We start from the raw sequence: 12,438 nt of genomic DNA on the forward strand, positions 1-12,438 counted from the left end.
ACCATGTGGACGATGATGTATAGAAAACCAAGAGACAGGCTAAAAAGCTCATGATCCAACCAGTGTATCTTTGTCTATATGTAGAAATATGAAAGAAACTCTTTTTTAAGATAAAAGAATCAAAATTTGTCATCTAATTTGAATACTAAATATAAAAGAAAATCTCAACTGGAATAATAGTTTTAAAAACTTGTTCAAGTGTTACTTCCACTAATTACAGATGTTATTCACTGATGTCTGATTCAATTTAACTCTAGATTTAACTTTAGCTTCGGACTACTGTAAAAAGCAATGTAGGAACTGACACCAATTCTACATTCTCTTGAAGACTGCAACTTCTGAATAAGGAGCCTTCAAGCCATGTTAATCATCCTAATTTATCATGGATAGATATCATATCCCTTAGTTCTCTTCTTTCAAAGATAATATGTTGAGGGAATCCTTTACATTATCAGAGTGCTTCCTTTTCTCTATTCCATCCACAAAGAATTATTCTTTTTTTTTTTTTTTTTTTTTTTTGTCCTTGGTAATTAGGACATAAAGTCTCCAAAGCAAAAAAATGGAATTGAGGCAAATGCACTTCTTTCAATCAAAATATCATTACCTAAGTCACTAGGTTAGTGCTGTTGCTTGTCTTTGTATGCTAATAAGCTTTTTAACAGAGGGTTAGGATATAGTAATATTCCAATCAGTAAAAAACACAAGTACTTTATATATGCTGTATTGAGTGTTAGGAATACAAAGAAAGGAAAAATAGCTCCTTCCTTTAAGGAGCTTACATTCTAAAAGGGGAAAAATTAGACATCAGTAAGAGAAGGATTGCATGGGCAATTTGCCAGAGAAAACAAGAAGGGATTGAGTCAGGGATAAAAACAAGGGGGCTAGTCTTAAAGATGAGAAGGCTCATCAGAGACTGGAGTAGGCAAAAAAGAATGGAATATGACATTAAAGTGCACTGAAATGTGGCAGAAAGGAAAATTAAATAGTGCTTATGTTCTCAAGTAAAATGATAAGAATTTTCTTTCCAAAGTCTTCAGTGGCTGTGGTTGCTAAGAGTGCAGAGTACCTGCAGAAGCATTTGCCAAGCTGTTTCTCCATAGGATTTTGCTTCCCTTCCATGACGGCTTTTGGGGGATGGGCCAGAAGCAGGTCCAATGGCCTGAAAGTCACAGCTATTTCCAAGTTTCTTGGGTTCTGAGTCCGGGGCTGTTTTCCATCTAGTAACAGGGAACTTACTACATCTGTAGAGAGACCATTCCTTATATCAAATCTAATACAGTATAGTTTTCAATTCCCCTCACTTTCCTGTAACACTTTCTCTGTACCCACTCCAGCGTATCAAAGTTGGCAGGTACCCTAAAATGTGGTGCCCAAAATTGAACATAAATCATCCAATAAATCAACCAAGAATTTGGGATTATGCATAAGTTCCAGATCAAGTTTTTTATTTCTCATTCCTTAGTGAATAAAGTACTAATCACTCTTAAGCAAGGAGCCCTACCCCATTCCCAGTCAGCTGAACCCATCTAAAAGAAACAGTAAAACCAGGCTAGATTATTCCTGCCCATAGATGTACTTAATGAACTTGAAGTCAGAAGACATCTGAGTTTAAGTTCATATTCTTATACTTACTAGTCATATGATCTTGATCATGGCAAAAATACTTATAATCCGTACATGGTGACAAACCTTGAAGCATTATATTAATAATATTATTTTTATTATTCTTTTCAGAAATATATGCAATTTAAAGGACAACACTTGCCAAATTCTGGTTTAGCCCAAAGGAATAAATCCCTACATGAAGAATTTTGGCCTCTGTGACAAGAAGTGAGTAGAATATACCTCTCTGTGTACATAATATATATCAGATTACAAACATACTACATATATATATGTATATCTAATGTTTTATTATTAATATTATTTATTGTATTTTTTCCCTACTGACATATTCCAATAAAGTATTCCAATAAAGTTTGGTCTAAGAGAACCCTCTCTTAGAACAAAAACAGTTAAATAAATTAAATCAACACAGTAACTATATCTAATAACAAATGTAACAATCCATATCCATATCAACTCTTGTAAAAGGAGGGAAGTGTATAATTAATCATAATTAGTTTTTTGGAATCAAACTAAGACATTGTATATAAACTAAATTTGGATCTCTTTTAATATTGTTTTCACTTAATGTAGTCTGTGCACATATTTTACTTCTGGTTTTGTTTTCTTCTGTTTACATCTTGTTTCTCTTAATTTTCATATTGATCATTCTTAGGTAGCAATAACATTTCATTATATTCATATATCACAAATTTTAAAAAATCCATTCCCCAATTGCCAAGGGCTGGAAATATCTCTTAGGCAAGAAGACTTTTTTCTAGACCTCCTCAAATCAAATGCTGAAATAACCTCCTTATGCCACCTACCAGTTGGCCCTAGAGATAAGTCCCTAAATGTGTTCAAAGTATCCTATAGCTTCATCATCATGATTAAAATAATCAACAATATATAAGTCCTGACCTCTGATACATACTCCAAATTTTCCAATTAAGATTTCTCCATAGGCAAAAACAATATAATTCTAGTTTTACTTCTTGGCCTAAGTTATTCTCATATATAATAGCCTGAGAAATCAAACAGGTGATCCAAATGGCATGAAAGAATGTTGATACTGCAATTACTAAGCTGAATGCTATGTTACTGTTTTGCTTATTAGAGGATTACTCTTAAAATAGGCTATGGATATGAAGTTTATATTTTAAAACTGAGAATGCATTACTGCAATTAAGAGTCTATCAAATGTCATTACAGAATCAATCTAGATTAGCATGACAACAAAAGGAAAGGCAGTACTCTACTACTAGGCTGCTTATTTTACTTCCCAGCTCTTCAGAGTATTAGGCTGTTGATAATGAAAAGGATATATAGATAACACTACCTTCATGATAAACAATCCAAATAAAAGTAACATCTAGAAAAACTTGTGACAACTTAGATGTAAATTTCTGTCAGAGCAATCCCTAAAACTGACACAAAGAATCTTAAAGAATTAGAGTGCACAGAAAGAATACTTCAGGAAATAGATGGTACTTTGTTTTCTGCAATTATGTAAAAATTATCAGACAAAGGATTAATCTGGCTACTCTATCAAGATGCAACTGCTCATTCAATCTGGCTACTCTATCAAGATACAACTGCTCATTCAACTTTTGAAATCAATTCCACTTATGCCTTTTCAAGCCAGTTCAAACCCAGGAACATGGAACCCAGTTGGCTTAACTGGAATCTTTAATTTGCCTTCTTACATATACTCCATTGTATGCAATATTCTTCAATAGTCAATTATCTCTTGCGTGATCTAGGGCTTTACCCATTTGCCCATCATTAACTCTGACCTTTGCCAAACCATACCTAGACTAATTGATTTTCTTACTCTGTACTGTCCCATTCCATTGCAGTTCATGTTACAGCTCTAAAGAAGAAAATATTTCCTCCCTAATATCTAAAAATATCATTTTCACCAATGTTCCAATTCTTCATGAAATTTATATGTTCAGTCATTTAAGTTGTGTCTGATTCTTTGTGACTCCATTTAGATTTTTCTGAGCAAAGATACTGGAATGGTTTGCCTTTTCTTTCAACACTTCACTTTATAGGTGAAGAAACAAACAGGATTAAGTGACTTGCCAAATTGTAACTAATGAAGATGAATCTTCTTGTCTCCAGGCCTGACATTCTAGCCACTGCACCAACACCCATATTCAAGGATTAAATACATCTAAAAAAAGCTGGTAAAGCTAAACTTGCCTAGTATCTTACATATCTAACTAAAGTCTAGCTAGAAAGGATAGGGTAAAAGAGATATACCCTGCCTACTTATGTCTATCAAGTTATATACTATAGACCATGGATTCTTAACTGTTTTGTTTTGTTTTATTTTTTAATGTATTTGATCAATCCCTTCAGCAGTCTGATGAAAACTGGATCCCTTCTCAAAAGAGAAATTTTAAGTATATAAAATAAAATATATAAATTATAAAGGAAATTATGTTGAACTATAATTATCAAATGTATTTTTTAAAAGTGCACAGACCTCAGGTTAAGAATCTATTATAGACCTCAGCTTCTTAAACTGTGATTTGCAACTCCATATGGGGTCTTTCTTGTAACTGAATATGGTGGTCATGAAATTATGACTTATTATCAGTAAATGTTTAATTTGTATATACCATTTTATATATCTATATATCCAAAGTCATGTAAAATTTGCTCAGGCAAAAAAAAAAATCACGAATGGGAAAAATTTAAGAAGTCCTGTTACAGAATACAGTATATATAAAAAAAATAACAGATGAGTTATATGGAAGTATCTTTTCTTTGCCTTTAGATTCTGAGTTTCTTGAAAGCAGGAACTGGTTTTGAGATTTGTTGGTTTGGTTTTTTCCCCTTTTTTTGTATCCTCAGCATTTAGTTCAGGGCCTGGCTCATAGCAGATGCTCAATAACTGCTCAATAACTCAATAACTATCTACTTGAAGTTCACAGCAAACAAACTCTAAGACAGAAGTCAATAGTAAAAAACATGGCCTTCTCATTTCCAAAATATATAGAGAACTGATTCTAATTTATAAGAAATCAAACCATTCTCCAATTGATAAATGGTCAAAGGATATGAACAGAAAATTCTCAGACAAAGAAATTGAAATTATTTCTAGCCATATGAAAAGATGCTCCAAATCATTATTAATCAGAGAAATGCAAATTAAGACAAACTCTGAGATACCACTACATACCTGTCAGATTAGCCAGAAATGACAGGGAAAGATAATGGGAATGTTGGAGGGGATGTGGGAAAACAGGGACACTGATACACTGTTGGTGGAACTGCGAATACATCCAGTTATTCTGGAGAGCAATTTGGAACTATGCTCAAAAAGTTATCAAACTGTGCATACCCTTTGATCCAGCAGCGTTGCTACTGGGTTTGTATCCCAAAGAGATCTCAAAGAAGGGAAAGGGACCTGTATGTGCAAGAATGTTTGTGGCAGCCCTCTTTGTGGTGGCCAGAAACTGGAAACTGAGTAGATGCCCATCAATTGGAGAATGGCTGAATTGTGGTATATGATTGTTAAGGAATATTATTGTTCTGTAAGAAACGACCAACAGGATGATTTCAGAAAGGCCTGGAGAGACTTATATGAACTGATGCTGAATGAAATGAACAGTACCAGGAGATCATTATACACTTCAACAACAATACTATATGATGATCAAATCTGATGGATGTGGCCATCTTCAACAATGAGATGAACCAAATCAGTTCTAATAGTGCAGTAATGAATAGAACCAGTTACACCCAGCAAAAGAACTCTGGGAATTGAGTGTGAACCACTACATAGAATTCCCAATCTCTCTATTTTTATCCACCTTCACTTTTGATTTCCTTCACAGGTTAATTGTACACTATTTCAAAGTCCGATTCTTTTTGTACAGCAAATAACTGTATGGACATATGTGTACATATATATAGTATTTAACTTATACTTTAACATATTTAACATGTATTGGTCAATGTGACATCTGGGGGAGGGGATGGGGGAAGGAGGGGAAAAATTGGAACAAACGGTTTTGCAATTGTCAATGCTGAAAAATTATCCATGCATATATCTTGTAATTAAAAAGCTATATTAAAAAAAAAAAAACAAACAAAAAACTATGGCCTTATATGTCTGTCCACACTTTCTGCCTTGTGCCACTGGTGCAGAAATAGGGACTCTGTTGGAGTCACTTGTGCAAAGACATCCAGGATCTAGATGCTCCCCATCTATTTATTGTAACCCACATTATTTGTTATGCAAGCACAGCCCCACCCCATGCCTCCAATACTTCTAAGTAATATACAAAAGATATATTTCAAACTGGACAAAATCATCTTTATAAATGGCACTTCAGTCATTATTCTGAATTTCATTTGATCTTCTCAAGATTTTGTTGCCCACCTATGTAATAAATATTCATAAAATAAAAAGGTTCATCTTCCATCATAAAAAACCCCTAAGTAAATATACACAAATGCCCAAAGTTTAAGCCATGAGCATTACAGGGATGAGAAGAGACAGTGAAAAAGTAGTCAGAAGATGGAAAGACACGTATGAAGAATGGCAAGACCAGTACTGTTAGATCACAGAATAGATAGAGAGGAGCAAATTAAAAGAAGAGAAGGATATGAAGGGACAATGTTATGCAAGACTTAAAAACCAATATGTAAAATATAAAACGATTTTTAAAAGATTATATTTTCATATTTTTATTTCAAACCTGATGTTGTAAATTACCAAAAATGAAAAATAGTATGGTTTCTGTTATTATTTTATAATCAGCAAGAATATCACATACAATAAGTGCTTTATAAGATGCTTTACAACAGATTAAATAATAATTTTCACTCTCTAGATCTTTATCTTCACAGCCAATATTTTATGGGATTCTTTTACTTAGCCATATTTTTGCTTTAAAAATTCAAATATTCTATTTAAAAATTTTCAATTATAAATACTTTTCTAATTTTGCAAGAAATAGGAGGCTATTAAAAAATAGGCTAACATAATATACTGCACAAAAGGACCATTAGCAGCATAACTCTCTTGTCAGAGAATCCCCTCCTGCTAGGAAAGTCGCAGGTATTTTAAGGGGTAGCTAGGTGGCACAATGGAGAGAGCACCAGGCCTAAAGTCAGTAAAATCCATATTTATGAGTTCAAATTCAGGTCTATACACTTACTAGAACCTTATTTGCCTCAGTTCCTCATCTATAAAATGAGTTAGCGAAAGAAATGGCAAACTATTGCAATGTCTTTGCCAAAAACTCAAAATGTGCTCACAAAGAGTTCAACACAATTGAACAACGTACTTAATGGAAGTTTCTGAATCATTGACACAAGGATTCTCAGATGATACAAAAACTTTAGTATAACACCTTTTTAGCAAAAGTATTTACCAATTCTCCTTACACACATACACACACACACACACACACACACACACACACACACGTGTTCACAAGACTCAAAGCACAAATAGTTTTATATTCAAGTTAATGGAAACAAAGATGTCTCTGGGCCTTTTAAAAGTAACAATTTGTGAGGCAGTTGGGTTGTGTAGTGGATAAATTGGATCTGGAATCAGGAAAAGTTCCTCTTCCTGAGTTCAAATCCAGCCTCAGATACTTAGTAGTCATGTGATCCTGAGCAAATCATTTACACTGTTTGTCCCAGATTCTTCATCTGTAAAATGAGCTGAAGGAAATGGCAATCTTTCCCAAGAAAATTCCAAATGGGGACACAAAGAGTTGGACACAACTGCAACAATTAACAACAACATATTCAAACCATGACCCTAGCCAAGGTCAGTGACTAATCAGGACAATCTTAAGAAAGTTTCAGCAGGGAGTAATACAATAGCATAGCACCCCTAATACCTCTCTATTAATACTCTGCAACTTCTCTTTTTCCTTACTTGACCTCTTTCTTCTCTCTCTAGTTTTCAGTCACTAACACATGAGCCTTTCTTCTTTTCAGGTAAATCCCTCTCTTAACAGCTTGCCACTAGAGAACTGGCATGTCTGACACAGTTAAGTGCAGTTATAGCTCAGAAATGTGGCTAAATTCCACTGTTCTTTAGCCTCATCTTGTAGTCTAGTGCTCATTTTCCCAGGGCTCATACACAAGTCTCTTAGAAGTCACTGCTGCTTTGCATTCTCTCTCATTTTCTGGGTAATATATTTCCTGTTTGTTCACATAATTGCTTTCTACAACTAAGTCCCAAGTAGTACAAATAACAAATCTCCTGAAGTGTCATAAGCATTCAAATTTGTGGTATATGTATTTACAATTAAATGTAAAATGTGGTAAGCGAAAATTCCAATAATGAGTTCTGGGAATGCATTATTTACATTATTCTGGGTTTGGGGAAGTGAGGAAGGAAAAGGTATCTTCTTCTCTCCCCAATTGTCCTTCCATATCCTGGAATTCCCCAGGGCAGCTAAGAGAGGTTTTTCAAATTATCTAGATCTATTTCATGAAATACCCTGTACTCCTCTCAGGGATCCCAAAGGTGTGGAAGAAAGATTTGTAATCTCCACTACTAAAGTGAACTTAAATTGGAGACAGTTACAGTCACATTTCTGTTTCTGTTGTATTTAAGAACCTAGATTCAAATATGTTTTTTATTGTTAAAGTCTTAGACACTTTTCCTTTGCTTTGCTGCTTCTCCAAACTCCCCAACATAAAGTGCTCTGTAAATCTTAAAGTACTATGTAAAAATATAAATTATTAGTATTACTATTATTGGTAAGAAATATCTTTAAAAACTTAAGAATGGGGGACTTCCGGCCAAGATGGCGGCGTGGAGGCAGACAGCTGCTTGAGCTCCTCATTTTCTCTCAGAACTTACTTCATGACAAGCCTCTGACTTAATGCTTGACCCAGAAAGAAATCCACAAATAATCACCAAGAGAAGACATCCTTGAAAGTCGCCAGAAAAGGTCTGTGTTTGCTCGGGGGAGGGTCAATCAGACTGGGCGCAGACTGAGGGCAGGCAGCCAGAGCAAGACAGGCAGCTCACACAGCTCAGACCAGAGGGGGAGGGGTGTGATCTCTGCCGTTTCTGTGAAAGGGCTTTTGCACCAGTGTGGATGCTCGGAGCCTCAGAGCGCAGACTCAGTACAATCATTGCTGTTCTGATAGTGGCTCTCTGCTGCCCTACCCCCAGTCTGTAGAGGAAGCCCATTAATACCATCCAGCCCCATCCCCCGCAAAACAGACCAATTGTTTCTCTTGTCAGTTTGTTTTATTTGATTCCTACTCTGACAAAATGAACAAAAAATTCAAAAGGGCTCTAACCATTGACAGCTTCTGTGTGGAGAGGGAGCAGACTTCAAATGCTGAGGAGACTAGGAACAGACTGTCCCCAGATGTATCCCCTGGGAGGGATATAAGCTGCTCCTCAATACAAAAGAACCTCATAGAGGAAATCAAAAAGACTTTCACAAGAGAGCTGGAAGAGAAATGGGAAAAGGAAAGGGAAGCTTGGCAAGAGAGCCTGGAGAAGTCATCCCATGCATTCAAAGACAGAGTGGATAAAGAAATCAAATCATTGAGAAACAAGATTAGTGAGCTGGAAAAGGTAAACAACTCCAAGGAAAACAGGATTAGTGAGCTGGAAAAGGTAAACAACTCCAAGGAAAACAGGATTAGTGAGCTGAAAAAAAGAAATCAGCTCTCTAAAAAATAAAATGGATAAAATGGAAAAAAATTCCATAGAAGATAAAACCTCAATTGGACAATTACAAGGAGATATAAAAAAAGTGAGTGAAGAAAATACATCATTGAAAATTAGACTGGAACAAGTAGAAATGAATGACTCAAGGAGAAACCAAGAGGTAGTCAAGCAAAACCAGAGAAATGAAACAATTGAAAAGAATGTCAAGTACCTTACCAGAAAGACAACAGACCTGGAAAACAGATCCAGGAGAGACAATTTGAGAATAATCGGACTCCCTGAAAAATGTGAGGAAAAAAAGAGTTTGGACACCATTTTCGAGGAAATTATCAAAGAGAACTGCCCAGACATTCTGGAAACAGAGGGTAAAATAGACATTGAAAAAATTCATCGATCACCTACTGAAAGGGACCCTAAAATCAAAACGCCAAGAAATATAGTGGCCAAGTTCAAGAACCATCAGACAAAGGAAAAGATATTGGAAGCTGCTAGAAAAAAGCAATTCAGATATGGAGGATCCACAATAAGGATAACCCAGGATCTAGCAGCGTGCACATTAAAAGAATGCAGGGCCTGGAACATGATATTCCGAAAGGCTAAGGAACTTGGTATGCAGCCAAGAATAACTTACCCAGCAAGAATGAGCATCATTTTCCAGGGAAGAAGATGGACATTTAACGAAATAAATGAATTCCATCTATTTTTGATGAAAAAACCAGACCTACATAAAAGGTTTGATCTTCAAATACAGAACTCAAGAGATTTCTAAAAAGGTAAAAAGAAATCTTGAGAACTATACTTCTGTCAAAAAAAATATGTAAAGAACATATGTACAATTTGTCTTAGAAACTAGAGGTGGAAAGGAGATTATATCATAAATAAGTGTAAAGTAGTGGTACTACATCTCATGAAGAGGCAAAGGTAACCTATTATATCTGAGAGAAAGAAAGGAGGGAGATGAACATAGCGTGTATCAATAGACATATTCGATTTATGGTGAAACTTCTTCCACTTCATTGAAAAGTGAAAGGGAAGGAGTAAGCTAAGGGGAAGGGAATACAGTAATTTCGAGGAAAAGGGGTAAAATAAGGGGAGGATCTTTAAGGTGGGGGAGGGATCCTAAAAAGGGAGGGCTGTGAAAAGCAAGTAGAGTTCACCAGTTTAATACTGGATAGGAGGGTAAAAGGGAAGGAAAGGGGAAAAGCATAAGCAGGGATTAATAGGATGGCAAGCAATATAGAATTAGTCCTTCTAACCATAAATGTGAATGGGGCAAACTGCCTCATAAAGAGGAAGCAGTTAGCAGACTGGATTAAAAGTCAGAATCCTACTGTATGTTGTTTACAGGAAACACACCTGAAACAGGGTGAGACAAGCAAACTAAAAGTAAAAGGGTGGAGCAGAATTTATTATGCCTCAGGCAAAACCAAAAAAGCAGGAGTAGCCATCCTCATCTCAGATCAAGCAAAAACAAAAATTGATCTAATTAAAAGAGATAAGGAAGGGCATTATATCCTGCTAAAGGGCAGCATCAATAATGAAGCAGTATCAATATTAAACATATATGCACCAAGTGGTGCAGCATCTAAATTCTTAAAAGAGAAATTAAGAGAGCTGCAAGAGGAAATAGATAGCAAAACTATAATAGCGGGAGATCTCAACCTTGCACTCTCAGAATTAGATAAATCAAACCACAAAATAAATAAGAAAGAAGTCAAAGAGGTAAATAGAATACTAGAAAAGTTTGATATGATAGATCTTTGGCGAAAGCTAAATGGAGACAGAAAGGAATATACTTTCTTCTCAGCAGTTCATGGAACCTATACAAAAATTGATCATATACTAGGGCATAAAAACCTCAAAATCAAATGCAGTAAGGCAGAAATAGTAAATGCATCCTTTTCAGACCATAATGCAATCAAAATAACATTTAATAAAAAGCCAGGGGAAAATAGACCAAAAAATAATTGGAAACTAAATAATCTTATACTAAAGAATGATTGGGTAAAACAGCAAATCATAGACATAATTAATAACTTCACCCAAGAAAATGACAATAATGAGACATCATACCAAAATGTGTGGGATACAGCCAAAGCAGTAATAAGGGGAAGTTTTATATCTCTACAGGCCTACTTGCATAAAATAGAGAAAGAGAGGGCCAACGAATTGGGCTTACAACTAAAATTGCTAGAAAAGGAACAAATTAAAAACCCCCAGACAAACACAAAACTTGAAATTCAAAAAATAAAAGGTGAGATTAATAAAATTGAAAGTAAAAAAAACTATTGAATTAATTAATAAAACTAAGAGTTGGTTTTATGAAAAAACCAACAAAATAGACAAACCCTTAGTAAACCTGATTAAAAAAAGGAAAGAGAAAAAGCAAATTGATAGTCTTGAAAATGAAAAGGGTGAACTCACCACTAATGAAGAGGAAATTAGAACAATAGTTAGGAGCTACTTTGCTCAACTTTATGCCGATAAATTCGATAACTTAAATGAAATGGAAGAATACCTTCAAAAATACAGCTTGCCCAGATTAACAGAGGAAGAAGTAAGTAGTCTAAATAGTCCCATCTCAGAAAAAGAAATAGACCAAGCTATTAACCAACTTCCTAAGAAAAAGTCCCCAGGTCCAGATGGATTTACAGGTGAATTCTACCAAACATTTAAAGAACAACTAATTCCAATGCTATGTAAACTATTTGAAAAAATAGGGATTGAAGGAGTCCTACCAAATTCCTTCTATGACACAGACATGGTACTGATACCTAAACCAGGTAGATCGAAAACTGAGAAAGAAAACTATAGACCAATTTCCTTAATGAATATTGATGCTAAAATCTTAAATAAGATATTAGCAAATAGACTTCAGAAAATCATCCCCAGGATAATACACTATGACCAAGTGGGATTTATACCAGGAATGCAGGGCTGGTTTAATATTAGGAAAACTATTAGTATAATTGAACATATTAATAATCAAATTAATAAAAACCATATGATCATCTCAATAGATGCAGAAAAAGCATTTGATAAAATCCAACATCCATTCCTACTAAAAACGCTTGAGAGTATAGGAATAAATGGACTATTCCTTAAAATAATAAGGAGCATATATTTAAAACCTTCAGTAAACATCATATGTAATG

General features: G+C 34.9%; 1 protein-coding gene across 4 annotated transcripts in view; it reads right to left on the reverse strand.

Annotated features, from left to right (window-relative positions):
- Positions 1–12,438, reverse strand: part of TTBK2 (tau tubulin kinase 2) — a 249,379-nt gene that overhangs the window by 156,981 nt on the left and 79,960 nt on the right. The window contains exon 1 of one of the 4 annotated variants that reach the window (XM_074289398.1): positions 1,067–1,176. The exons of the other annotated variants lie outside the window; for them this stretch is intronic. The gene's annotated coding sequence lies outside the window, so the exon portion shown is untranslated. Of the gene's footprint in view, positions 1–1,066; positions 1,177–12,438 lie in introns of those variants that run through there. 4 annotated transcript variants of the gene reach the window in all.

Source organism: Sminthopsis crassicaudata, chromosome 2 (genome assembly GCF_048593235.1).
Source record: "Sminthopsis crassicaudata isolate SCR6 chromosome 2, ASM4859323v1, whole genome shotgun sequence".
NCBI classification, from domain to species: Eukaryota; Metazoa; Chordata; class Mammalia; order Dasyuromorphia; family Dasyuridae; genus Sminthopsis; species Sminthopsis crassicaudata.